This window comes from Corythoichthys intestinalis, chromosome 5, assembly GCF_030265065.1.
Source record: "Corythoichthys intestinalis isolate RoL2023-P3 chromosome 5, ASM3026506v1, whole genome shotgun sequence".
Taxonomy (NCBI): Eukaryota; Metazoa; Chordata; class Actinopteri; order Syngnathiformes; family Syngnathidae; genus Corythoichthys; species Corythoichthys intestinalis.
In genome coordinates this window covers 25788718-25815593 of record NC_080399.1, presented here as the reverse complement: position 1 = coordinate 25815593, position 26876 = coordinate 25788718, and the positions used below count along the sequence as shown (strand labels likewise).

Below are 26876 nucleotides of genomic sequence, written 5' to 3'. Positions count from 1 at the left end.
ATTCTGGAGGGTTCCAGCGATAGGTTGGAGCCGGCAGTTTCGTAGCTTTGCTGTTGCAACAGTGGGTAGTCGTCACTCCTGCTCGTCCTCACATAGTCGGCGACCATTTTTTCATCATCTTCGTGTTGCACATTTATGCCATTAGGTGACGTGTTTGTGTAGCATCTTTGGGATGTGTTATACTGTAAGTCCGACTGAGTGTGAAGTCCTTAGTTACCGCCATGTTTTGGGGCCAAATTGACCATGTGTGTGTACGGCGTACTTCCGGGTTGTGCGAGTGTATCCAGCCCCACCCAGACCTTTGTGTTTATGCACTGCGCAATTCGTTTGTGTGTTGTTGATCATTGTGCAGTCAATTTGCATTGTTTTGTATTGGCGCTGATATGCTGTTAACACTAACCCCTAAACAGTGACCCGAAATTCAGAATGTTTTACATTAGGCCTCATCATCAAGTTAGCGGGGTTTAATTAGTCGTTGGAGTTGATTTCAACAAATTCCATGCAGTTTGTCAGTTACTGTATTTGTTAGTTTTAGGGGCTCCAGAATGGCTAAGCTAGTGCGAGTCAGTGGTGTTTGAAATCAACTCCATTGACTAATTAAACCCCTACTAACTCGAAGATTAAGCCCTTCTTGAAAAATTCTGACCTTTCCCTTTAAATTGAATTACTGGAATGTCAATTACATGCAATGACATTTTCTGTTGTTATTCTTATGTTGAGGCAGCAAAGGGAGGAAAAAGTAACCGATAAATTACTTTTAAAGTAACTTAGTTACTTTGATATCACTAAAGTAACTAGATTACTTTTTTGAGGCGCAATAAGTGATTAGTAATTAATTACTTTTTCAAGTAATCTGTGACAACACTGCTCCGAACTTACAGTCAACACAGGAAACAATAAGTCCACCATTAATGAATCAGCCCTCATACAGAAAATTTTAAAAATCAGGATATGAAGAACAATACATACTGGCCCATGCTACGACCAAGTTTCAAGACAATCGGTTTACAAATGACAGGGTAGTACGACTTCAAAGCTAGTGTCCACAAGTAGAACCACAACTACTACTTGAGTGACGCCTTGACAGGTATTCAGTCTGTAAAAATATTAATACTGTAAAATGAAGAAAATACGCTATGAAAACACGTACTGCTTTTGCTCAGCCATAGAGTCCCACGCTGTCCCATTCAAAACTTAATGATCTCTTCCTGAGCCCAACATTGGCGAACTTTGTCAGATCTAGTTTGTTACTAAGTTAGCTAATAGGTTATTTGTCTATTTCTTGTATGGTCAGAATGAGGAAATGAGGAAATGTAGGATAGCTACATCATCAACCTTTGCTGAAGTGGTATATTACCTGCTGTGTTCAAATAACGCAAGCCGTAATGAGACTTATGTAATGACTTGTAACTTGGTCACAAGTCGGTAAAGTTCCACCTAATTAATGTTCATGTCAGCTGAGTTGGCAAAATACATTTACACTTAAGTTGTGCTGGATGAATACCAGTACATTACTGGACTTTTTTGTATGTCTGAAAGGGGCCCTGGATAGATGTTGATGATTTTGGATTTCCCAATCAGGTGTCACCCCATCAGGGCACTGACAAAAATTTTTGGTATAGTTTTTTTTTTTTTTTTTATGCTATATGAATTTGTTTACGGTTTACTCTTGATCTTTTTCCCCCATGCTTGTGACCTGCAGTGACTGTGCATTTGGGCCTCAGTTGTGACTCAAACGTGCGCAATCTGCACAAAAGACAGTAGTTCTATAGATGAGTGATGATGAATTCTAAAACATTTTTCAAAGATTCACCATGAAAAAGAGTTTTTTTATAATCATTTCATAAATGGTTTTCATTGATATGGCCTCTCAAGAACATGGTACAAAAATACACAACGTTCTAGTCAATATTTTATGTGTAACGGATGGTACAAGCAGCTGTACTGTGGCTATCGAGAAGGTCTTTGAGGTTGTTACAATGCTTTCTGTTGGGAGTTCCTGTGTTCAACCAGGCTAAAGTGGCCTCCCACTCTCCTGAGATCGGTCACATTCATTGTTTATTACCAAGTAGAAGGCACGCATTGTTTCGCATGACATGTTTTGATACTGCAAAGCACTGGTAGTTGCCTCGCTGTAGTTCTTTAAGGACAATAACAGCTACACAATGAATGGAAACATTCAGTCTATTAAAAGACATGTTTTGTCATGTCCATCAGGCTAGTGGTTTTAGTCACAACAGCTTTAAACTCTCATGGATCTGGACTACTGATAAACATATTTTTATCTACAGAGATTGAATGTAGAGCTAGGCTAATAATTTAAGTTCATCTGTGAGGTCAGTTTGTTTCTGTTTAAATGGTGATGTATATAATGGTACATTATACATACAATGCACATATAACTTAAATGTGTGTTTAGGAAGCTTTAGCGCTTAAAAGATTAGTAATGCATTACAGTAAACCGTAAACAGTTGTGAAGTCAAAATTTTGTCCACCTAAGATCCATTTGAAGATATATTGTTGATGAGGCATCACACAAGATGATAGGACGGGCAAATGCCACAGCTGCTACTGGCTCTGGCGTATTACAGAAATGTCTTATTACTGCAAGTTGCCTCAGGTGGAAGGAACCGAAAGACATACATCGCATATCATTTGAATAGTTAATGCTATTGTAGAATCTGAGGATGGTCCGAAATGATATCACAGTGAAAATCACATGTTTAATATCTATTTTGTTATCTCATTTATTTTCTCTCAATTTTTCTTCTACTGTACATAAACACAACTGGTAAAAGTTGTTATTCTGTTTTCTGTGAAACTAAATGACTGTATTTAATGAATCATAATTAATGTGATCATTTGAAGAACTACTGTGTAATTGAGGGCGAGGAGTGTTTTTGCCAAAAGAAAAAAACTTAAAACTAAACCACATGTTTGGATAATTTGTCACAAGAGAGGGGAAAAAAAACATTGGAAAAAATGTACTCGAGTACAATATATATTATTATTTTTATTTTTTTATTTTTAGAATTTTTGACTTACCACTGCACACGAGCAAAAATAGCTGCAAACGTACAACCTTTTTGATGAAGCAATCCTTATCAGGGGTAACAAATTCATAAACAAAGATGTACAGTGCAATCCAGTCGCATGACAACACAAACAATGTCCGTACGGTGCCATTGTTGGGATTACCACGGTAAACTCAGAGCTCAAAGAGCTTTCTGTGGGCACCCATTATCAACAGTGTTCATTTGTCCGTGTGGGTGCATATGTGCATGAACATGTATATAATTGAATTCCTCCGACATTGACATTTAAGTGTAGAGAAGAATATATTCAAGACCGATGAGACAAACCTCTGTAGATGGGAGGTGGTAAAAGACATTTTACTTTAATCTGGATGGGCAGAAACCCCCTAGAGGTAGACCTGACAGCGAATCAGGCCATGTCTTTAGGTAGTGGCTTGACTATGCCGCTCCATCTTCATCTCATGTTTTCAATCAGAGGGGACCATAAATTATTGTCAGAAGTAATCCAAGCTGTTCTCGATGGGCCTGCTCCTGGCTCCCGACCTGTCCAGGTGTATCAAGTCAATGCGGTCTAACACTGCTGAAAGCAGCCATAGCACAGGTCAGTTAGAGTTAAGGCCTTCTGAGATAGTCCTTGTGCACTGCGATTGGCTGGCAACCAATTAAGTCTGTACCCCGCCTCCAGCCCATGGTTAGTTGGGAAGGGCTCAGGTACACCCGCGAGCTTCGTGAGGATAAGCGGCACAGAAGATAAATGAAAGAATAATTCAATGCAGTGCATTTTACACTGCAATGCAATTTCATTTTTTTTTGTCAATTTTGGAATATAATGTTAAGACATTAAGACCCATATTGTATTTGATGTGGACTTCATTCATTTTCCATGCCGCTTTTTCCTCACGAGGGTCGCAGAAGTGCTGGAGCCTATCCCAGCTAACTACGGGCAGTCGGCAGGGTACACCCTTAACTGGTTGCCAGCCAATCGCAGGGCACAAGGAGACATACCTCATACCTACGGACAATTTAGAGTGTTCAATCAGCCTACCATGCATGTTTTTGGGATGTGGGAGGAAACCGGAGTTCCCGGAGAAAACCCACGCAGCACGGGGACAACACGCAAACTCCACACAGGAAGGCCAAAGCCCGGGATTGAACCCTTGATCTCAGAACTGTGAGGCAGACGTGCTAACCACTTAGCCACCGTCATCTCATATTTTCATAAAATTCAGGATGTGAGATTTGTTATGGATAATGACAGGAAATGAACAAGTTAAAATAAATCCTAAATTATGACATCACTTGATATTGGGCCGATGGGTTCCAACTCTATTCCTTTAAAATGGGACACCTACCAATTTTTCAGATCTTAACCATGATTGTAAATAGGCATGTGCCGGTATAAGATTTTGACGGTACGATAACCGTGAGCAAAAATACCGTGGTTTCACGGTATCACGGTATTGCAATTATAGCTCCAAAATGTGTTATTTTGAGATGTATGGGTTAAAAAAAAAAAAAAAACTTCCATTGAACAAGATTTTTTTTTTTTTTTTTTCCAGAACATAGTTGCAAATAGGAACATGAATATATTGTTAAAATAAATTATCAATAAAAAAACCAAAACAAATATTTTCAATAAAATTAAAATATAACTTATAGACTATACCCACAGCCACAGCTCAAGTTGCTCAAGATTAGAGCAAGAACAAAATAATTTCTATAAAAAAGTAAAAACACTTCTGAATAAAATTTTTTAAAATTTATACTGCATGACTTTTTTTTGGGAGGGCGGAAAAGCTCAAGTGTCGCCATTTTCAGCCACTGTGTCAACTCTAGTCTACATGATGTCATGCCTTTGTGTTAAAAAGAACAAAGAATTCATAAGTTAATAAGTTAGTTAAAAATGTAAAAGTTAGTTAAAATGTAAATATTGTTGTGGAAAGGTTTCATCTAAAAAAAAAATTTTTTTTAAACCATTGGGTGCGAGACCTCTCCTTGATCCAGCGAACGTGGATTTGTGCTTAGGGCAAGATCATCTTTTGCAATTAACGATCTTTGAAGCCATCCCTTTTTCCCCTTCATTCAAGCGAATCAAACTTGTTTTCTCACTCTGCAGCTGTAACACTCGACGAATTTGCTCTCCCATATAAGTCTAGGCTAACATTCGTCTTTGTAAACTTTTAGTTTGTATATCGAATTTGAAAGGTAAATGTGCGTGTTGTTTTTGGCGAACTTTTTCATGGTGCTAATCTGTTGAAGCTACTCTCACATGGAAAAATACAATTGTACAACGTTTTAAATGTATTCATTTTGTATATTCCACTTGCCACGATTTGAGAGCTCAATAAATTGAAGGAAACAACGCCTTATGTTTGGAGTATTTGTTTTTGGGTTCGCTGGCTGTCTAGCCGATAGCGTCACTTTCACACACATCAACAAACGGGAGGGGGTGAGCGCTGCCGCGCCAAGTCACTTCTGGCTGCATTTTTGACACATGAAAAATAGCGAATACCGTACTCTGACGGAAAATTTTAGTGGTTTTGAAACTGCGACGTTTTCACACCACGGTAAACTGTGAAACCGGTAACCGGCACATGCCTAATTGTAAATACTGAACAGGTTTATCATTTATGGGTGCTGGCCCAGATGGTTTACCAAGCATATTATTTATTTTTATCAGTCATCTTACACATCCCATAGATGTGCAAAAATCAATCACGGTAATCTTTGTACACAAGGGAGGGAAAATTCTCACGAATCCTCATTGAAAAATTAATATATTGTAATTAAAAAAAAAAAAAAAAAAAGAAAAGAAAGAAACCAAGAAACAGAAAAGGAAAGAAGAGATACAAAATTTCAGTGAGACCATAGTCTTTTATCGTCCTTAATCCCCCCCAAAATGTCTCAAAGCGCTTTACAGGTCCACAGTTGACAAACATTTACGAAAGCCACTGATTTGAACCACTATAAGAGCAAAGAAAAACCCAAAAGCCCCAACAGGGGCAAATAGGAAACTATGGGAAAAGCCACAGGTGGGGGATCCCACCTTCAGAGTGACCAGGCAACACTAGTGGGTAACATTTAAAGCAACACTAGGTAAGTTTGCAACCTTTATAAAATATTTTCATAACATTTGTAATGATATGTCGACTGACAACTAGTTGAATGACACCAATTTTATACATTGAGGGAGTCCGTATCGCTTTCACCAGCACTAATAAACTTTGAGGAGGGTGGCAGGAACCCTGCCACACAGCAACAACAAAAAACTACAAAGGTGCTGACTGCTTTACGGCATATGTCACTTCCCATTTTCCCCATTCATTATAAAGACGAAGTCGATGCTAACGCTTTTGCGCGAATTCTGCAAACATGCCAGAGCAACAAGAGACAAAAAGTTTTGTCTAAGGAAGAAAAAGAAAGGGAGGCTACCAGGATATACAGAATAAACATTAGCCCGGCTTTCACTCGCTGGCGTGACCACTATCTCCCCCAAACGAACTCGTCAGCGCTGAAGAGTTCGGGTGGAGTGGGGGGGGTCATCCACAGTAAGCCACATGGTTTCCAACCATCATATGCTATTTTTTAGCCACAACTGGATTCATTACCTTATTACTTTTCATCCTTCTCATAGCCACTGGAAACAGAAATGTTGTTTAATCGACTATCATGATTTTACCATTTTACTATGCGGGTGTCCACTGGTCCTCATGGGAAACTCAGTCCTTCTCGAGGCAAAACACTACCGCTTTTATCCACCAGCGTCGCTAAATCGACCAAAACTGAAAAGTTACCAAGTGTTGCTTTGACAAATTTAAAGTGCCTATGAAAGAAAAAAAGCATGTTTATTTCATATTTCACGCAGTATTTTATGCTCCTGAATGAAATGGAACGCTTGAATGTGTGCGGAAGCGATCGATATATTTATTCTTTTTTGTTTTTGTCCACCGAGAATGGGATATTTTCGGCATGCATTCCCGGCGATGAGCACTGACGTCGCCACAGCACAACGACGCTCTCTCCATCTCCGAAGCCGGAGCAGGGAAATGACAAAAGTCAGACTAACTATAGTGGCATAAAATACCATTCGGGAGAGGGAGAAGTTGCCAGTTTTGACCATTATGCAGCAATTTTGCCCTGTCGTACTGAATAAATGCATTTTTGATATTTCATATTCCATTTAGCACAAACCTTATTTGTCATGACCATACCATTTATTTAGCAATTGGGGCAAAATACTAAGATAAAAACAATATCCTGTAAAAATATTGGAGTAGAGAGATTGAAATATTCATGACATTTTGCTCCTCTCTGTTGTATTTTCCTTGTTCTGAATCTTCCCCATCAGTGGGCAGAATTATAAATCAGATGAAATCGGGACCCTGCTGACGTCATCATCCGTCTGGGGATGCTAGAGCGCTATAATGACAGGCGGGTGTAAACGGCATATTAAAAGACTAATTTCTCGTCATCTGCGCTTTGCCAAATTGTTGTATATTGCCAAATTGTCTCAAAATATAATTGTAATTCACATAACAATGCTATTTAATGTTTTTTTTATGCTGTCACAGGCACTTTAATTATGCTATGCGAAGATTGGCTCGGAAAAGAGTCATACAGAGTCCTGCCAAATTCAAATTACCAAGGAAACAGTTCTTATTTATTTGGCTTTTATACTACAAAACAAAACCAGTAGAATTGGAAGTCTGATGCAACTGCAATAATATTATTCCTATTGTCCTCTGTGGTGTAATTGTTGGCTGAGATGGCGCACAGAGTGTTTAAACCTCATAGCTGTAACTTTGTAGTCGTGATGATAAGAGTGGGCGAGTTGTTAACCAATGAATATTAAAAATTTGCGAGAACAATTCTTCTTATTGTACTGAGTTGGAAAGCGACAGAAATGGCAGACTGTGCATCTGTGATTGATCGTGAGCTTTCCTTTTTGGAAGAAAAAAAAAAATGCTTTCATCACTGAACAAAACTAGAACACCACACTAGTTAGAAAAGTGGGCTTCCCCTCTTTTCTTCTGTCCGCAAAGTATTCATGTGTCTTCTGGCAAGTTGCCTGGGAAATCGTGGCACAGTCTACGTTTTTCCACAATGCAACGGTGCTGCTGTTTTGCTGAAAGAAAAAAAAAAAAAAAAAAAAAAATCCCAGCGCGCAACAGCACACCCACCTCTGGCACGGCACTGCTGTCAGAGCTGATCATCGGCAGGGCAGCCGTCCCTTTCAATTAGTCTCGTCTGTCTAAGAACAGGGGCCCGGCGAAGTGCAGCCAGGAGAGCAGGTGGGAGTACTGGAAAAGTAAAACCCAAAACTCCATACAGGGACCAAAATACTTGCCACTACTAGCATTGTAGCAGAAAAGGCCCATGCCACGACACGTCACTGTGAAAACGAGCAGTCGCCATGGAAACTTGTCAATTTGGCATTGATGCTGGGAATGTGCCATACCACAAATGAGGCAGAAAATTCCCTGAAAAACTACATATTGCTCCCATCATTAGCAATTGACTTCATTAAGAGTGAGTGGGGGAAAGAGCAAAGTCACACTCTAAATGGAGTAATTTAAGACCAGCAACAATTTATATGGAGTAGTTCAAGTGACAAATGAAAGGTGGCTGCAAGCGACACTAAAGGGGCTGGAAGTGGCCCGCTGGGAGAAAAAAAAAACGAAGAAAGGGCGGCAGCCCTGCCCCCAGGTTGTTTATTTCGAATGCCACATTCAGGTGGGATTTGCTGAATCGCACCAGAGCTGACATCTTCTCTCAGTGGAAAGAGCCCGAGGTGCAGGATGGTAAACACGGGCAGGTGTAGCACAAGCATAGAGGCCCCTATTGGACTTGGACAGGAATTCTCAACTATGATCAGTTGTGGAGTGCTATCATTGTGTTGATAATGCAAATACAGTACCTCCAATTCAATGCATTTTTCCCCAAAATTGCTTAGTTGTGCAGGGTGAATCAAGGAATGTCATTTTAACAATTGTTATTTCTTGTCTTTTAAAGCGCATACGGCAGGAGAAAAAAAAAAAAAAAAAGTCTTAAATAGCATTATTATGTGAATTAGAGTCCTATTTTGAGACGATTCGACTATATACAACAATTTAGCAAAGCGCAGATGACGAGAAATTAGTCTTTTAATCTGCCGGTTAGCCACGCCTACCATTATAGGGCTCTAGCGTCCCCAACAGGTGGATGACGTCAGCAGGTGACTGGGCTCATCTGTTTTACTATCCAGTCCATTGAGGGGGAATTATTCAGAACGAGGAAAACGCGACGAAGAGAGCCGCAAAATGTCATTGTTTCAGTCTTTCTACTCCAATATTTTTACAGGATATTCTTTTTATCAAAGTATTTTTCCCCAATAGCTGAATAAATGGCCTGAGAAGGACCAGTCAGCCCGTCGAGGGGGGAACTATTCACAACGAGGAAAACGCAACGAAGAGAGCTGCAAAATGTCATTGTTTCTGTCTCTTTACTTCAATATTTTTACAGGATATTCTTTTTATCCAAGTATTTTCCCCAATTGCTAAATAAATGGCATGGTCATGACAAATTACAGTCTTGTGCTAAATAGAATATGAAATAATAAAAATGCACTATTTCAGGACGAAATGGCAAAATTACTCCATAACTGTCGACTTCACCTTTACTGTCGCACCTCCCGAACGATATTTTATGACACCTAAATCGGACATATGTCATTTTCCTTCCCCAGCTTCGGAGAATGTAAACAAACCAAGAGGCGCGACAGCTAGCCGACATGCTAACCCGAACCAAGTGATGTTTCAAAGTCTTCGAAGCGGAAAATCACACACATAACTAGCCCTGATTATTTGACATGACAACTGGGTTGTCGATTGTCTTTGCGGATCGGCAAACCGCCCGGCGGAGAGCAATTTACAGTTCGTTCTCCGGAGGAGAGCGGCTGCAGTTGCTGTGCAGCTAACGTGCACGGGGAGAGCTTCTTACATGCCTATCAATGATCAAACATAAGTAGTCCTTTATTTAAAGAAAGTTTGTAGTGTTTACTTTGTAATCGTTGTATTAATATTTGACATAATACAAAACAAGATGTTTACTCACTTCCTCGTAAGTCCAAATGGTCCCACAGTAGTAGGGCTTGGCCAATATCCACGGTGACTGGGAACCTTTTCAAAACTCCAAAAAGGCGCTTTATGAGGGAGAGGCGTGTGCAAGATTTTTCTGCAGCCGTTTGGCTTCTGGATGCGAAAAATAAACGCATTAATCCGCAAAATCAGCTGAATCCTTAGTCCTCATACACAACAGTACCGCTGTTTAGTGAAGAGGACGCCTTAACCCGTACACGTCACAGCGCCCTCCTCTTCAATGGAAGACCGAAGCCGGAAGTCACTCATTTTCATGGCGCGGGATTCAAAAAACTAAATATAGCGATCACTTCCACACACATCCGAGCGGTCCATATCATTCAGGAGCATAAAATACATAAAATAATAATAAACATGCTTTTTCGTGTCACATGGACTTTAAAGGGATGGACACATGTAAAGGCCAATTAGCACTATGTTAATGTTCAACAGTGTTGGGAATAACGCCGTTAAATAATATTTATTAATGGGGTAATCTAATTATTTTTTCCGCCGTTACCGTTACTGACAGTCAAAAGCGGTGCGTTACTTTGAATAAATTGAAGAAACTACCAGCCGTAGCGGGTCTACTCTGCTCTGTTTGTCATCCAAGACTTGGGGTGCGTTCAGGTTCATGGCAATGAAAATAGTAAACACACATAGCCTACCTTTGCAAGAACGATGGAGTTGCCGTTTGATACAGTCATAATGTGCGGGTCCTGCACCCATCCGCAGCAAAACTGTTTGCAGCTTTGTAGCGATTTGTAATTTTGGAATCGCTGATGAGTTTAGTAACATACACCAAACAATAAATACAGCAGAATGTCCATCTCGCGTAATTGTGGAAGCCCGTCGACATCTTTACTCCATTTGTCTACGGCTTACTCGTAAGGGTCAACATTGTTCATATCCTTAAGTTTGATCACATATCTGTTCTTCGCCTTAGTAACGAGTTTGTCTTTTTATCGAACTGGCAAGTTAAAGTTTAATGTCCCGCGAGCCAGACCTGCTTCCAATATGGCTGCGTTGTTGTCAAATCTCACGTGATCCCCCATTATGTGACGTAAATGCTCGAGCCTAATAGCGCACGTACTTCAGCGCCGGTTATGTATCTGTTGTGTTGTAATGTGTGGATTATTGTTCGAATAAAAAAATATATATATACTTCAGAGCCGGCGTTTTCACACACAAACGGGAACAACGTGTGCGGCAAACACACACACGCAAAACAGATGCAGAGGGATATGATGGCAGAGCATTCAGAGGAAAATTTGTCCTTTACAAGGTGGAGATATAAACACTATTTCAAGTTGGTCGAAATTAAAGGAAAGAACGTGCATGTAAAGTGTAATCTATGTCCCGGGGCAAAGCTTTTGTCGACATCTGTGGTATGCAATTGAAATCTGTTTATTTTTGTTGCACTTCAAGTGTAGGAAAAATCTTTTGCTGGTGAGGTGCAATAAATATTACAAGGTTCTATAACACAACTATCTGTCTGTTCTTCTCTATTCAACTGATTCGAATACTGCACAGAAAATTTCAAATTCTTTGACAAAAAAAGCCAACTTTTTAAAGTAACGGAAATAGTTACTTTCCCTGGTATCTAGTTACTTTTACTGTAGAGTAATTCAGTTACTAACTCAGTTATTTTTTGGAAGAAGTAGTGGGTAACTATAACTAATTACTTTTTTAAAGTAACGTGCCCAACACTGATGTTCAATTGAACAAAAGACTTGCTCACGTGCACAGAGGTAAGGATTGTGTTTTCCCTTTTGGGATACATTCTATTAAAGTCGGTTGTAGCATGAAAATGATATTGGTAGGAGTGTTTCTAGAATATGGGGTATGATAGATACTGAAAAATTTAAATTAAACTTTTTTTTCTATTCCCTTTTCTTCAGTGTTACATTAGCGTTCAAGATTTGGGTTACATCACTGCAAGAAGTTTCTTCGAGGTTGTAGGCTCATCTTATGGCTCGTCAGGTGCCCTTTTCCTCGTAAAAAATCTGTCCATAGATGTCTGTTTTTCAGACATTCTAGTGTGGGGGCTAATTATTTCCGGAAACAAATGTTATGCGCCCGCCCTACATTATACATCATTATGGAGGACAAGCGCCCATAGATATGCAAAACGAGATGTACTGCTAGCAGTCCAATCAATGGATTTCTATGACGACATTCTATCCTGTAGTATTATATCTAGAGTAGACAGGGATATTGATGTGTTAAGGGGCACACGCCAAAGTTAATTTGGCCAGAATGCAGTCGTTAATAAGTTATTATTTCTGTGCGGTCCGGTAGCAAATGCGCCACGGACCGGTACCGGTCCACGGCTTTGGGACCCGTGCTGTAGAATAACAAATCAATGCTTGAAACAATCGTTTTGCTGTACATGTGCAGTTCTGGATGCTACTAATCCCATGTGCATTATAACTTGTAAGAACATTATGCCATTAGCAGCATAAAACTAGTGTAGAGAACTGTAAAGGATGTCTAAAGGATATCCTAATGTGCTTTAATTACTGTATAATCATACCACACGTTCAGAAACTGTAGTAGTTGAACACTTTACATTCTTATTTTATATCCTTTGGGATGACCTCAGTATGTCAGTGCACTTTAAAGCAATGCCAGACACATCCAGCTGCTTTTTTTCCCCCTGCTGTCCCATATGCATCCGGTTCCGTCCATATGTAACTGAGGATATGATTCTGTCTCTTTGTTCTCTTACTCTTGACAAAAGAACATTTTGACACATAAATTGTATTCACTTCCTTTCATCCTTAGTCATACAAATTCACCAGTGACTTGGATTGATAGAAATGATTTCGTTGACTGGGAAGGTAGGATAAATGTATATCATAAACTGTTTTTTAACTAGTCCAACATTTTCATAAATTGTGTGTCGTGACACAACAATAATAAAATGTAAATGAAATTGATGCGCATCCCTTTTAGTAGGGTAAAAAAAAAAAAAAAACGTGCAAAGGGCATAGAGGCAGGAGGAAAACTTTTCCTACGGAGTAATGACGATAATGAACACATGACAAATATTAAATCAAAGAAACGTATGAACGTAAAGATTTGGAATATGATGACATGTCAGATAAATACGCCTTAAAAATGTTGGGAAGTTGGAAAAGTGATTCTTAGAAATCATGAATATATCTCACTGGAGCTTTTGCCAGTGTAAAAAGATGAATTTTTTTTTTTTTTTTTTTGTCGTCCATAAGTAAAATGATTGTACTCTATGTAAACATACCCGTCATGAAGATAGGCATTATAGCTAATGAGTGTATGGATAAAACATACAGTGATGACAAAATTAAGTACAATTTTGGGAAGTTTTTGGCACAGTCTTATCTCAATTGTGCTGCTCATTCTTTCCCAACAAATTCTTGACTCAAGTCCTCATAACAGGTCAGGAAGTACTTTAATGAGTTTGACAGATTGTACTTTAGTGAGCCACAATTTGTAGTCTTTTTGTCTGTAAAATGAACCCCCCCCAAAAAAAACGCAAAACACAACAACCCATTTCACTATTGGCAGCGCAGCGCCCTCATCCGTTTAGTTTAATTGCTGTGGCAGCTCGCGTTCTGGTTGTTTTTCCAAGAAATTCAATCATTTTTAATAGAAAAATTGTTAACATGTGTTTGTACGGAACAATGGTTTATATGTGTTGTGTAGGAAATTGCTCCAACACTGCCGATATAAGCCTCCATTTCTTTCTTTCTGACAACGCAGTGAGCCGAATGGACTGTGGACATACAGTAGAGTAGGCCAACCGGTAAATATTCTGTTGTTTTCATCAAACCATTTTACTGAAGACTGCTTTGACCAAGTGAAAAATGACATGTTGCCAATGAAGTGTTGTTTACAATCACATTGGAACGAAACAACAAGGCTTTAGCCGCCATTGTTGGCACTGGCGTCGCCAAAAGTGTACCAGCAAAAAATCCCGGATTTAATATTTTCAGATGATTATTCGTTTTTCCCAATCTTTATCCATGCACTTGTGTAGAGTCGCGAAAGGTAATTCTAAGATATTCACCATTCAAGCGCCCGAGCCCCAATGATAGTAAATGTAAATAGTAAATCGAGTGTACCTATATAGCGCATTTATCTACATTGTTACAATGCCCAAAGCGCTTTACATTAGTACACATTTACAGTGGGGCAAATAAGTATTTAGTCAACCCCCAATTGTGCAAGTTCTCCAACTTGAAAACATTAGAGAGGCCTGTAATTGTCAACATGGGTAAACCTCAACCATTAGAGAATTACAAATTGTGGGAAAAAAAGCAGAAAATTACATTGTTTGATTTTTAAAGAATTTATTTCCAAATTACAGTGGAAAATAAGTATTTGTTCACCTACAAACAAGCAAGATCTCTGGCTGTCAAAGAGGTCTAACTTCTTCTAACGAGGTCTAACGAGGCTCCACTCGTTACCTGTATTAATGGCACCTGTTTTAACTCATTATCGGTCCACAATCTGTCAGTCACACTCCAAACTCCACTATGGCCAAGACCAAAGAGTTGTCGAAGGACACCAGAGACAAAATTGTACACCTGCACCAGGCTGGGAAGACGGAATCTGCAATAGGTAAAATGCTTGGTGTAAAAAAAATCAACTGTGGGAGCAATTATTAGAAAATTAAAAACATATAAGACCACTGATGATCTCCCTCGTTCTGGGGCTCCATGCAAGATCTCACCCCGTGGCGTCAAAATGATAACAAAAGCGGTGAGCAAAAATCCCAGAACTACACGGGGGGACCTAGTGAATGGCCTACAGAGAGCTGGGACCACAGTAACAAAGGCTACTATCAGTAACACAATGCGCCACCAGGGACTCAAATCCTGCACTGCCAGACGTGTCCCCCTGCTGAAGCCAGTACACATCCAGGCCTGTCTGCGGTTCGCCAGAGAGCATTTGGATGATCCAGAAGAGGACTGGAAAAATGTGTTATGGTCAGATGAAGCCAAAATAGAACTTTTTGTTGGAAACACAGCTTCTCGTTTTTGGAGGAGAAACAATACTGAATTGCATCCGAAGAACACCATACCCACTGTGAAGCATGGGGGTGGAAACATCATGCTTTGGGGTTGTTTTTCTGCATAGGGACAAGGACGACTGATCTGTGTAAAGGAAAGAATGAATGGGGCCATGTATCGTGAGATTTTGAGTGAAAATCTCCTTCCATCAGCAAGGGCATTGAAGATGAGACATGGCTGGGTCTTTCAGCATGACAATGATCCCAAACACGAAGCCAGAGCAACAAAGCAGTGGCTTCGTAAGAAGCATTTCAAGGTCCTGGAGTGGCCTAGCCAGTCTCCAGATCTCAACCCCATAGAAAATCTGTGGAGGGAGTTGATTAGTTGAATTAGTGGTTGACTAAATAATATTTGCCCCACTGTATATTTTTAAATTATTGACATTACTCTGTAGAAATCGGTTTTCACTTTGCCATTAATAAGTTTTCTCTCCACTAATTTTTTGTGTTGAAAATGCCAAATTGTTTTGACCATGATTGATTAATGAATACAACAAAAGGAGAAAACATCCATGGGGGTGAATACTTATGATAAGCACTGCATGTAGGAGCCGCATGGGCTAAATTCTCCTGCTTACATCCGCCACGGAGATTCCTACAGTGAGCTTTGTTGTCAGCAGAGACAAACTGTCGCTCTCAGGAGCACCCCGGAACTGACAGAGCACTCCCCCTTCTCCATCAGTCACGTCATCGGAAGTCAACGGAGGAGTATGGGCCCTGCTCGCGGTCATGCCATCAGTGAGACACAAGCTGTTCCTCTCCAGGTGCTCATTAATGCACTTGTCCTTGATACCTCCACCATACCAACACAAAGACAAACACATGGCTCCCATGTTCTAATTACGCCACACGCGAGCTCAGGTTTTTCCAAACAGACTTGCCAATGTCAAACAACTCTTTACCTTCCTCCTGCTTGTGCTGCTCTGGTCCCACTTAAAAAAAAAGAAATATATCGACTAGGGCTGTCAAACGATTAAAATCTTTAATCGAGTTAATTACAGCTTAAAAATTAATTAATCGTAATTAATCGCAATTCAAACCATCTATAAAATATGCCATATTTTTCTGTAAATTATTGTTGGAATGGAAAGATAAGACAAGATGGATATATACATTCAACATACGGTACATAAGGACTATTTGTTTATCATACCAATAAATCAAGATGGCATTAACATTCTGTTAAAGCGATCCATGGATAGAAAGACTTGTAGTTCTTAAAAGAACAAGTTAGAGAAATTTTATATTAAAACCCCTCTTAATGTTTTCGTTTTAATAAAATTTGTAAAATTTTCAATCAAAAAATAAACTCGTAGCCCGCCATTGTTGATGTCAATAATTACTTACACAATGCTCATGGATGATGAAGCCTATAAAATCAGTCGCACCCATGCGCCAGCAGAGGGCGGCAAAACTCCATACAACACAACAAGTGAGCGTTTCACTGTGTACTGTCATTTAAATCTCTCTGAGCGGGGCATCTGCGTTAATTTCGTCAAATATTTTAACGTGATTAATTTAAAAAATTAATTAACGCCCATTAACGCGATAATTTTGACAGCCCTAATATCGACATTAATAAATGTGGACACTACAGTATATAGAACTCCAGAATATTCTTTTGTGGCCACACAACATTAATTTGTGAGAACAAAAGGCTAATTTTTTAAATTAGTTGAACAGGTGTGTGAATGTATCATTTGTGGGTTTAAATAGCATTCTCATGAACAACTTGAATATCTGGGTAAGCAAATGCATGAAAATGTAAGAAGCTGACTGATTATGTCAATGACTGTCATACAGTACTTCAGGTCATACCTATGGTGGTGAAATAATCTGTCTTTCCCCTAAGGCAGTGCTTTTCAAGTCATTTTCTGCCCCCCTAGGAAGACGTAAATGTTTTGCACCCCCCCAAACTCTCGGCCGCCAATGTAAATAGTATCATTTGTCTATAAAATTACTATTATAAGTACACATCTGCCTAACATTGTGTCCTTTAGATCACATATAGATTATAGATCAATTTATAAATCAACTTTTTTAACATCGTTTTAGTTTGTAACAGAAGAGACTCAAAGCGCATCAATTTGCCTGAATTAAAAAAAAAATAATAATAAAAGTCACATCCAAACTGTAAAAATACACTCAAGGTACATTTTTGACCATTTGATGTTGAAAAATTAAAAGGTAATACAATAATGAAAATAATAACAAATTCAAATGGATTAGAAACATTAACTCATGTGGACAATATGTCCAAAAAATTTGACCGGAAAAAAAAAAAAAAAAAAAAAAATAGAAGAAAAACGACAGTGCCATTGGGCAGAGGGACAGTTTTTATTTTTGCTGCTCGCAGTATCACCTCCTTAGCAATGTTTGCAATGGTGTGGGGGCTATTTTGCACTGACCATGCTAACAGTGCTCACTGGTTTACTGATATAACACTGACAAAGCGGGACGATTGTTGGCAATATTCGGCACATTTTCGCTGAAAAACAATCAAGCGGCTTATCAATGAGATTGGGGTCTAATGTCTTTAAGTGATGTCTTAATTGATTTCGCTTCCAGCTACAATCATTTTTAGACACAGTAAACAGAGTGGTCTTTCCTCGTCTCCCACTGTATTAAAAGTCAAAGCCAAAAGCCAAACGGTCCGAAAACAGCGCATTGTCGGCGGCCGGGGGAGAACCGGAGGTGAGGGTGGTCATCGTGACGATCCCAAGCTGAAAATGGCTCTTCTCAGGCAAACACGTGAGAACCAGAGAAGACAGTGGGTCGCCACGTGAGTCCAGACGGGAAACAGCTCTCGAAAATGACGCACAGCTCTTCATATCTCTTTTCTGTGTGCTCTTGTATGGTGTTGCTCTTGCTTGGTTCAAAACTACTGCGCACACTCTGAAAATGAGAGCGCCACTGCCACCCACTGAGTGGATGTACAAGCACACTTTAGTCTTGTATGGCAAAAATAAAAAAAGCATGTTCCCCGAGGCCACTGGCATCGCGCCCCACTATTTGAGAAATACTGCCCCTAGGGTTCCCTGTTGTGCAGTTTTTCAGAATGCCTTCGTAGCACAACACTGTCTTAAAATCAAATTAAATCATATTATACCTGTTAACTTAAATACCTGCAACATGAAGCAATTGTCAAAGAATCCCAAAATTTGAAAAATAAGGTCCTAATGAAACCTTTTTTTTCAAATTTGTAAAAAAAAAAAAAAAAACAAAAGTCAAAATGAATATGTGTAATAAGCGATCTGATATCTCTAACCCTTGCTAAATCCTCTTTGTTTTTCCCCATGGAATCTGCAGATGCATGTGTTGACTTGCATCTATCATTTTTTTTTTCCAAAAAGAATTGTCAAAATTCTGAATTAGTCTCAAAATCATGAAATCTTAGGTGTATCAAATGTGATACGTTTGGCAATAAAGGGTTAATTATGTAGCTTTGGCATCTGCTTCTACTGAACATTTCTCGAGAATGTTAGTTGAACAAATGCAGTGCACAGACCACTGGGTCTCATTGCTACTTGGGAAATTAAAATTGGTAGATGGCGAGAAATTTGATTTCTTTCCCCCTGAGCAAAAATTTTGAAATTTTGTACACACGATATCTGTATTATGGCCTTATTAATACACCCCGGCAATTTCTGGAGTTCATTAATTATACATACAAAATGATAGGTGAATAGACAGTCGAAACCTTTCAAGTGGAGGACATTGAAGACAGCCAATACAAGAGCGCTTGCACTCCAGTTGAAGGTATTCATCAAGATTCCTCAGCAATTACCATAGGACCGGATTACCATATCAAAACAATCCACCATAACATCACTGAGCTCCAACATCCAATCCTTCATTAATATCACCTACTCCGGCTGAAATACAGAATGAATGACCCGAGTATTGTCTTATAGCCCAGGCTCTCCAAGGCCCGCTCAAATGTCCACCGCTGTAGCTCCGATGGTTCATTCTTTCCATTACGCTGTTAAGCTAGACAGTTAATTATCCAGGAGCGGAGAGGCCTGGTCTCTTTTGCAGGCTGCGATAACGATATGCTTTGCTGGGCAGAGAATGAAGAGGGCCGTCCTGTGGGGAGCCTCGCTGATGTCAGGCAATCTTTCAAAAAAAGAAAGAAAAAAGCACAAGCAATTAAATGCACCAGTGCTATCAGGGATGACTCGTGTTATTGAGGATACTTGCTAGCTCCTCTAATGGGGATATTTAGGGCAATTATGATAAAGATGTCAAGGCGAACTCACTTTACAAGGACTGCTTTTGAGTGCAGGATCACAATGCATGGACAAAAAAAAAATGGCTTTCCTAAAGATGTGGTCCAGTCCCACATGGAAGTCTTAGCTCCACCACTTACGACTTGTCTCGTGTGAAAAATGTTGTCAGGAGATACTAAATGGGCTAATCTGTCCTTGGAGTTGAGTTTTTAAGTATGCATTCCAAAGCCCAGAACGACAGGTCTTAAGCAAGTAAACACTCAGGTGGTCAATTAAAGACTAAAGACACAAGCTGATTTGCTCCCATTGGATGAAGCACATCTGGCCAAGAAAGAAGATGGCAGAACTGCTCTTATTTAATGGATAACGGAAGGAGACCATCTGTAAGGTAGGGTACAAAGAGCTGTTTGATGTGGCCACAGCTTGAATGGTTTCCACTTTTGCCCATGCGTTACCTTTCCGACACTTCACATCAAAGTTGCATGTCAGGGACACCATTATGAGCTACTGGTCACCACACCTATAGCTCTTTCTACGATAACATATGCCATCCACATGGCTGGCATGACACCACACAAATTTGACTGCTGTTTGAAGTGTGTTCAAGCCTGACGGAAAAAGGAAAAGTGCAATGTGGATGCAGCATGTATTCTTTCTGTCTCAAAAGTGCTAAGCAGCTGCTTGTGCTCCATCTCAACTAAAATGCATAATACAGTACATACACCGTGACACCGGGATCGATATTGGACAATGGTCGGAAACAATCCCTAAATACAGATGATGGAAAATCTCTTCTCTGAAGCACACACGGGATGTGTTGCAGTCCTTGGAAAAAAAAAGCTAAGCTAACCAAACGTGGGAGCCTGAGAAGGACAACTAAATATATATTACCGTATTGGCCCGAATATAAGACAGTGTTTTTTGCATTGAAATAAGACTGAAAAAGTGGGAGTCATCTTATATTCGGGGTCTAGACATTCACGACACTAGATGGCGCCAGATATCATTGAAGCAAATGCTGAACTTGAGGAGTAATGTTCTGTCATGACAGATCTCAGCTACTCTCAAGTTTTACCAATTTGCATTATTTTATTGCAGTGTTTTTCCTTATTCAGATTGGTTTCAAGACTACAGTTACAGTTAGACCTCACGTTGATGGTTAATGCAGTTATTGGAATTTTGTTGTTTTATCACGATTGATTGGTTTATTTACATGTCAAAAACCAGAAGCCATTCATTTACAAATGTGATTGCACTTTAGTTTACATATTTAAATGTTCAGATATTAAGATTTGAATGAGGAAAAATAACATGCTTTTTCTCTCAAATATATTGTTATAACCATTTGTTTCAGATGGACTGTAATTATTTTCTGTATAAAAATTAATTTGGTGTTCGAAAAGTTTTTTTCAAACTTGAGTCTTGAAAAAGAGGGGGTCGTCTTATAATCAGGGTGGTCTTATATTCGGGCCAATACGGTAATACATAAATATTTAACGCAATACATAAAAATGGGCACTTATTTTATAGTGCTGGGTTTAAAACATATCCATATAGAAATCTTCAGTAGAAAAATTTGACTCATTTATTCATTTTAAGCATGCTTTATGGTGGATTTTAGAAAATTCGAAACACCTCCTTTTGGTTTGGTTAAGAACATAAAAGAACAGGAACAGAACAGGAATTTGAGTCTATCTGCTGATAAGGAAACATGGAGCTTTATTGACTTTATGGTCTATTTTCACGCAGTAAAATCAATTTGAATATCTTGAAAACAAATCTGTTGACACTGTTGAACCCTAAAAAGCTCTCAGATGTTAATAACTCTGCCCATTTCCTCACAATTTGATGATGACCTCAATAGTAAGTGCATACAGACTATTTTCTGCCAGTACACGAAGGTTTATCAAGCACACTGTTTGTTTATGGCCTTGAAAAAGAGTTAGGGAATATGTTAACAAGCACTTGCTTTAACAAAGTGAGAGGCTGAATGAACGAGGGCTTGCTCAGTCTCTATTCTTACTACCCAAAAATCCATCATGCCGTCCATTTTTAAAAAGCACTTGTCCTCCATAAGAAGAATAGGTAACTGGAACGTATCTCAGTTGATTTTAGGTAAGAGGCGGGGAAGGCTATGGACTCATCACCTAACTTTCCAGTCAACTTTCCAATCAATTGCAGGAAGCATTTTTTAAAGAATGTTTGATTAAACTGGTTCACCATGAGAAAAAAAAGTCCAAAGCAGAGTGTTCCAACAGAGATTGAAACGCGGATCTTCAGACACGAGTGACAGGTGTGGCTACCACCAACTTTGTTTTTGCCCACCCATCTGACAATCATAAAATTATCTTTTGTTGGGTGAATAAATCCAACTTGTTGACATTTGAGTCATCAATGAACTCTCTCTTCCTCCCCAGAATATTGGTAATTTAAAAAAAAAAAAAAAAAAAGTTACACATTTCATATGCATTAGTAGTTGAGAGATTTAAGATTTAGATTCAGAGAGTTATGCCTATTTTACCAGATCCCGAAAAATCAAGTTAATTAACTACAGGGGACAGCATTGTTTATTAGGTTTAGAGCCTTCGACTCAAAGTCTACAGACTATAGTTTCTATAGTTAATTGACGATCCTAAATTGTCCGTGGTGTAAGCATAAGCGGATTTTAAGGGGGGGCAAGGCCCCCCTGGTGTCCGAAAAGTGTCAATACATTAAATTGACTTTCCTATATATAATATATATATATATACATATATATATATATATATATATATATACACACACACACACACACACACACACACACACACACACACACACACACACACACACACACAGTGGGGAGAACAAGTATTTGACACACTGCCAATGGGTTTTCCCATAGGCAGTGTATGAAATACTTGCTCTCCCCACTATATGTATATATAAAGTTGTAAATCAATAAAACTGCAACAAAAATAAACGAAACGAACAAAAGAATATATTTTTATAATGGGTCAAAATTATTTTTCGAACAGATCATGTAACTAGCACCTTAGACGGTTATTTTCTTTGCATATAATTTTCAACAACAACAAAAAATTAGGGGAAGGCAATTTTATTTTTCAAATGATTTTTTCTTTGATTGAAAGTATTTTTTTTTTTCTTGATTGAATTAACTTTTTTTGGGATTGAAGGATTTAGACACAAATGTCCTACCCATAATATGGCCCAAACACAAAAATGATTGCTTCAATCAAATACAACTTTTTCAATGAAAAAGTGTTCAAAGGCAAATTTTTCAATCTCAAGTATTTTTTCGCATTCAAAAACATTTTCTATGATTGAAATTTTTCTTTTTTTGATTGAAGTGATTTTTCCTTTTGAAAATATAAATTTTTTGAAGCAACTTATTTTTTGATTGAATAATAAAGACAAAAACATCTAGCCAAAATGTGGCCCAAACACACAAAAAAAAAAAAAAAAAATTTCAAGCAAAGAAGAATAGCTTTCACATGCATTTTTTTTTTGTTTGTTTTTTTTTTTTTGAGTTTCAGATTTATTTTTGCATTGAAACACTTTTTTTTTTTTTTTTTTTTTTTTTGCTTGAAGACTTTTTTATTGAACATACAGTGGGGAGAACAAGTATTTGATACACTGCCAATCATTGGCAGTGTATCAAATACTTGTTCTCCCCACTGTATATATTTTGATTGAAGCAATTTTCATTTTATTGAAGCAACTTTTTTTTTTTTGATAGAATAATAAAGACACAAATTTACCTCCATATGGCTCCGCCCAGGGGATACAATTTTTGACTGGGGTAACTACATTGGCACGACACCAGCGGGCGTACCATATTCAATGGTTGACGATTTTGGCGAAAAGTATTGCCTAACCAGCCTGATTTAGAATCCTCGTCAAGAGTGATGGGAAACAAAAAACGCTCATTGTCAACTTTTTACTATAAATAAATATTCTTATAAGTTAATTTTATTGCCGACACTGCGTTTCGGGGTCATCAACATGTTGTGCCCCTCCTGCCCCAAAAGTCAAACTCCGCCTATGGGTGTAAGTCATGTGAGTGAAAGCAAGCACTGCCTCTCATCTAAAGAAAGTTAAGAGGTGAGCAGAATCAAATCCTACCGGTAGTCTAATACAGTGGTACCTCGACATACGATCGCTTCGACACACGATCTTTTCGACATCCGACGTAAAATCTGACTCACCGTTTGTTTCTAAATCCAGCGACATGCTCGAAATCCGACGATTTACGACAGCCCGGCAGTTTCGTTTTCCTGCAAGACGGACGCACGGCGGATTTTCTTGTGAGAGAAATCAACATGAGGTCCAACAATAGCCACGTTTACATGCTGACTTTTATTCATACCGATTCAAATCATTCCGAATGGAAATTTCAGATCAGCTGTTTACATGTCACTTCATCTATTCCGATCCAGCGTTTACATGTGTCTGCCTTTATTCCGAAAGGACGTTTGACAACTGCCGTCTGACATGCGCAGATTAATCAAAACAAAGCGTCACGTTGCAAAACATGGAGATCGATCGTCAGATCAGCTGCTGTTTTAACTTTTTGAGTGGAAACAAAACTTCAGAATGACACGCCGTTCATTTAAAAAGTTGTGTGGGCTGGTGGAGGGATTCATGGATATAAACTTTCCGCCGGACTCCAATTAAGTGCGCTGTGCGTGTGCTTGGAAGCCATGTTGCAAGTGACGTTACTTACGTCACCAAGTGACGTCACCACGTCAGTACGGAGCATGTGCAGAAAGAACGCAACAAGACACCATTCCGCTTCCCTGTTTACATGATGTAATTTTACTTCTAATCGGTTTGGGAAAAGGAATATTCCACCCCTGTGAATCGGAATGAAATTCCATTCGGTTTGGGCCTGTTCATTCCGAATGAGGTGTTTATATGGAACACATTTATTCGGTTTGAACATCTAAACAGATTGTAATTGGAATATTTGGCTCCATGTAAACGTGGCAAATGTTAGTGAAGGTGGTGGAAAAAAAGGAAAAAGTGAGGCTTACCATTGAAATAAAGTTGGAAATGATAGGAAAATATGTGGTGTCCGCGTCCATGAACGAGCACGACAATACGGCGGTAGAATGTCTACGATCTCGACGGTCCTCCTCCGTTCGCCAGTCAAGTTAATGTAACAGAGTTATTATTGATTTGTGTGATTCCACTCTTTCACATTAGAAGGCAAAATATCACCCCCAACTAATGCAGTGACTATATATAGCTGGGTGCGTCGCAGATGGCACCAGTTATATTTTGTCATCAGCAAAGGTGAGTTGGATAGCATTGCTAAATTGCTATGAGCTTAGCGCCACGGAGCTAACCATTTTCATTGTTCTTTAGCACGTTGTGGCGAAGCCGTGAGACTGACCAGCTCGCATTGTGCAGGTACAATTATTGTTAAATTATTTGTTCATGCCAGTTATATTTTATCATCAGCAAAGCACGTTGTGGGGGAGGCCTGTGAAACTGACCAGCTTGCATCGCGTGTGTGTGTGTGTGTGTGTGTGTTATGAAGACAAATAAATTCGAGACCATCCACGTCTCCTGGAAATACTTTAAGACACAACACAACGCAGGGTCCAGGAGTTCGACGCTCCAAATCGCAGCAGACAAAGAAAAAGGGGTTACATTAACAATTACCATTATTGCAACATCGCCAAAGAAATCACCAGTCAGGTTTTTAATTATTTATTTCAGAACTTGTACAACACAACATGCCTAGTGTCCCCTGCAACTGGCGCCCAAATGATGCACTCTCTCTCATTTTGTCGTCACCCACGCGGTGCGTTCCGGTACCAACACATAATACATCCGCCACATTAGAACCAGATTCGTTACATTATTACTGTTATTATATTATTATTCCGATTTTTATTCAAAATTTATATGTTTTGTTCTTTGTAACTGCTATTTCCACTAGTGACAGCAGTATTTATTAAGGATTGTGTGTATGTTTTCGGGCTGTGGAACAATTTAATTTAATTATAATGTATACTTATGGGAAAATCCTGCTAGACATACGACCATTTCGACTTACAAATAAGGTCCTGGAATGAACTAACTTTGTATGTAGAGCATACCTGTCAAGTTGTACGGTTTCGGCGTAATTTTTACAAGTGAGCACTGATTTTTAAATGTGTACACCATACGTGCAAAATCTGTACATTTTTCGTGCATTACGGGTTTTTTTCCTCTGTTCGGATTTTGTCACCGTTTCAGCAACGAGACAATGTGCATTACTACGTTGATTGAATGACGCGAGAAAAGTCACAAACACAGAGAGAAAAGTGTCCGTTGTGACGCTGTAGCAAACGCGATGATAGGCTAGGCGGCTCCAATATTTCCTGACTGTAGCCGACAGCCTACAATCTATGCCTAGATATCACATGCTTATAGAACTACATGTGAAATGACAGACGGCGGCGTTAATAAACAGCCGCCATTTTGAAGCAATGTATTTCTCAGAAAGGCTCTGTTGTAGTGAACCTTCCTAGCAAATTTAAGTAACTTTTTATCTAAAATTACTCCCAAATCGGCAAAATCTCGACTTGAATCCATCTTTAAATGATGAAACAGTTTTAAAACTTTAACTTGGCGAAAGTAGACAGAAAGGAAGTAATGCAAAAACTGTTGCAATTTTAACAACTTTAACAGTTGATTCACAACATTAAACGATTTCCAAACATAGCAAAGGTTACTATTATGGCTGTCAAAATTATCGCATTAACGGGCAGTAATTTTTTTTTTTAATTAACCACGTTAAAATATTTGACGCATTTAAGGCACATGCTCAAACTGATTAAAATGACAGCACAGTGTCATGCGCACTTGTTACTTGTGATTTTCGGTGTTTTGTCGCCCTCTGCTGGCGATTGGGTGCGACTGATTTTATGGGTTTCAGCACAACATGAGCATTGTGTAATTATTGACATCAACAATGGCCAGCTACTAGTTTATTTTTCGATTGAAAATTTTACAAATTTTATTAAAACGAAAACATTAAGAGGGGTTTTAATATCAAATTTCTATAACTTGTACTAACATTTATCTTTTAAGAACTACAAGTCTTTCTATCCATGGATCGCTTGAACAGAATGTTAATGCCATCTTGTTGATTTATTGTTATAATAAACAAATACAGTACTTATGTAGCGTATGTTGAATGTATATATCCGTCTTGTGTCTTATTTTTCCATTCCAACAATAATTCAGAAAAATATGGCATATTTTATAGATGGTTTGAATTGCGATTAGTTAAGATTAATACATTTTTAAGCTGTAATTAACTCGATTAAAAATTTTAATCGTTTGGCAACCCGAGTTACGTTTTTTTTTTTTTTCTAACTTAAAAATAATAATAATAATAATAATTTTAGTAATCATGATGTAGCTGAAGATAGATTTTTCTTTG

The 26876-nt window shown here is 38.7% G+C and overlaps 1 protein-coding gene across 2 annotated transcripts in view; it reads right to left on the bottom strand.

The window, feature by feature from the left end:
* The window catches only part of mef2aa (myocyte enhancer factor 2aa), a 238983-nt gene that overhangs the window by 192498 nt on the left and 19609 nt on the right, over positions 1 to 26876 (bottom strand). The window contains exon 1 of one of the 2 annotated variants that reach the window (XM_057837430.1): positions 24472 to 24529. The exons of the other annotated variant lie outside the window; for it this stretch is intronic. The gene's annotated coding sequence lies outside the window, so the exon portion shown is untranslated. Of the gene's footprint in view, positions 1 to 24471; positions 24530 to 26876 lie in introns of those variants that run through there. 2 annotated transcript variants of the gene reach the window in all.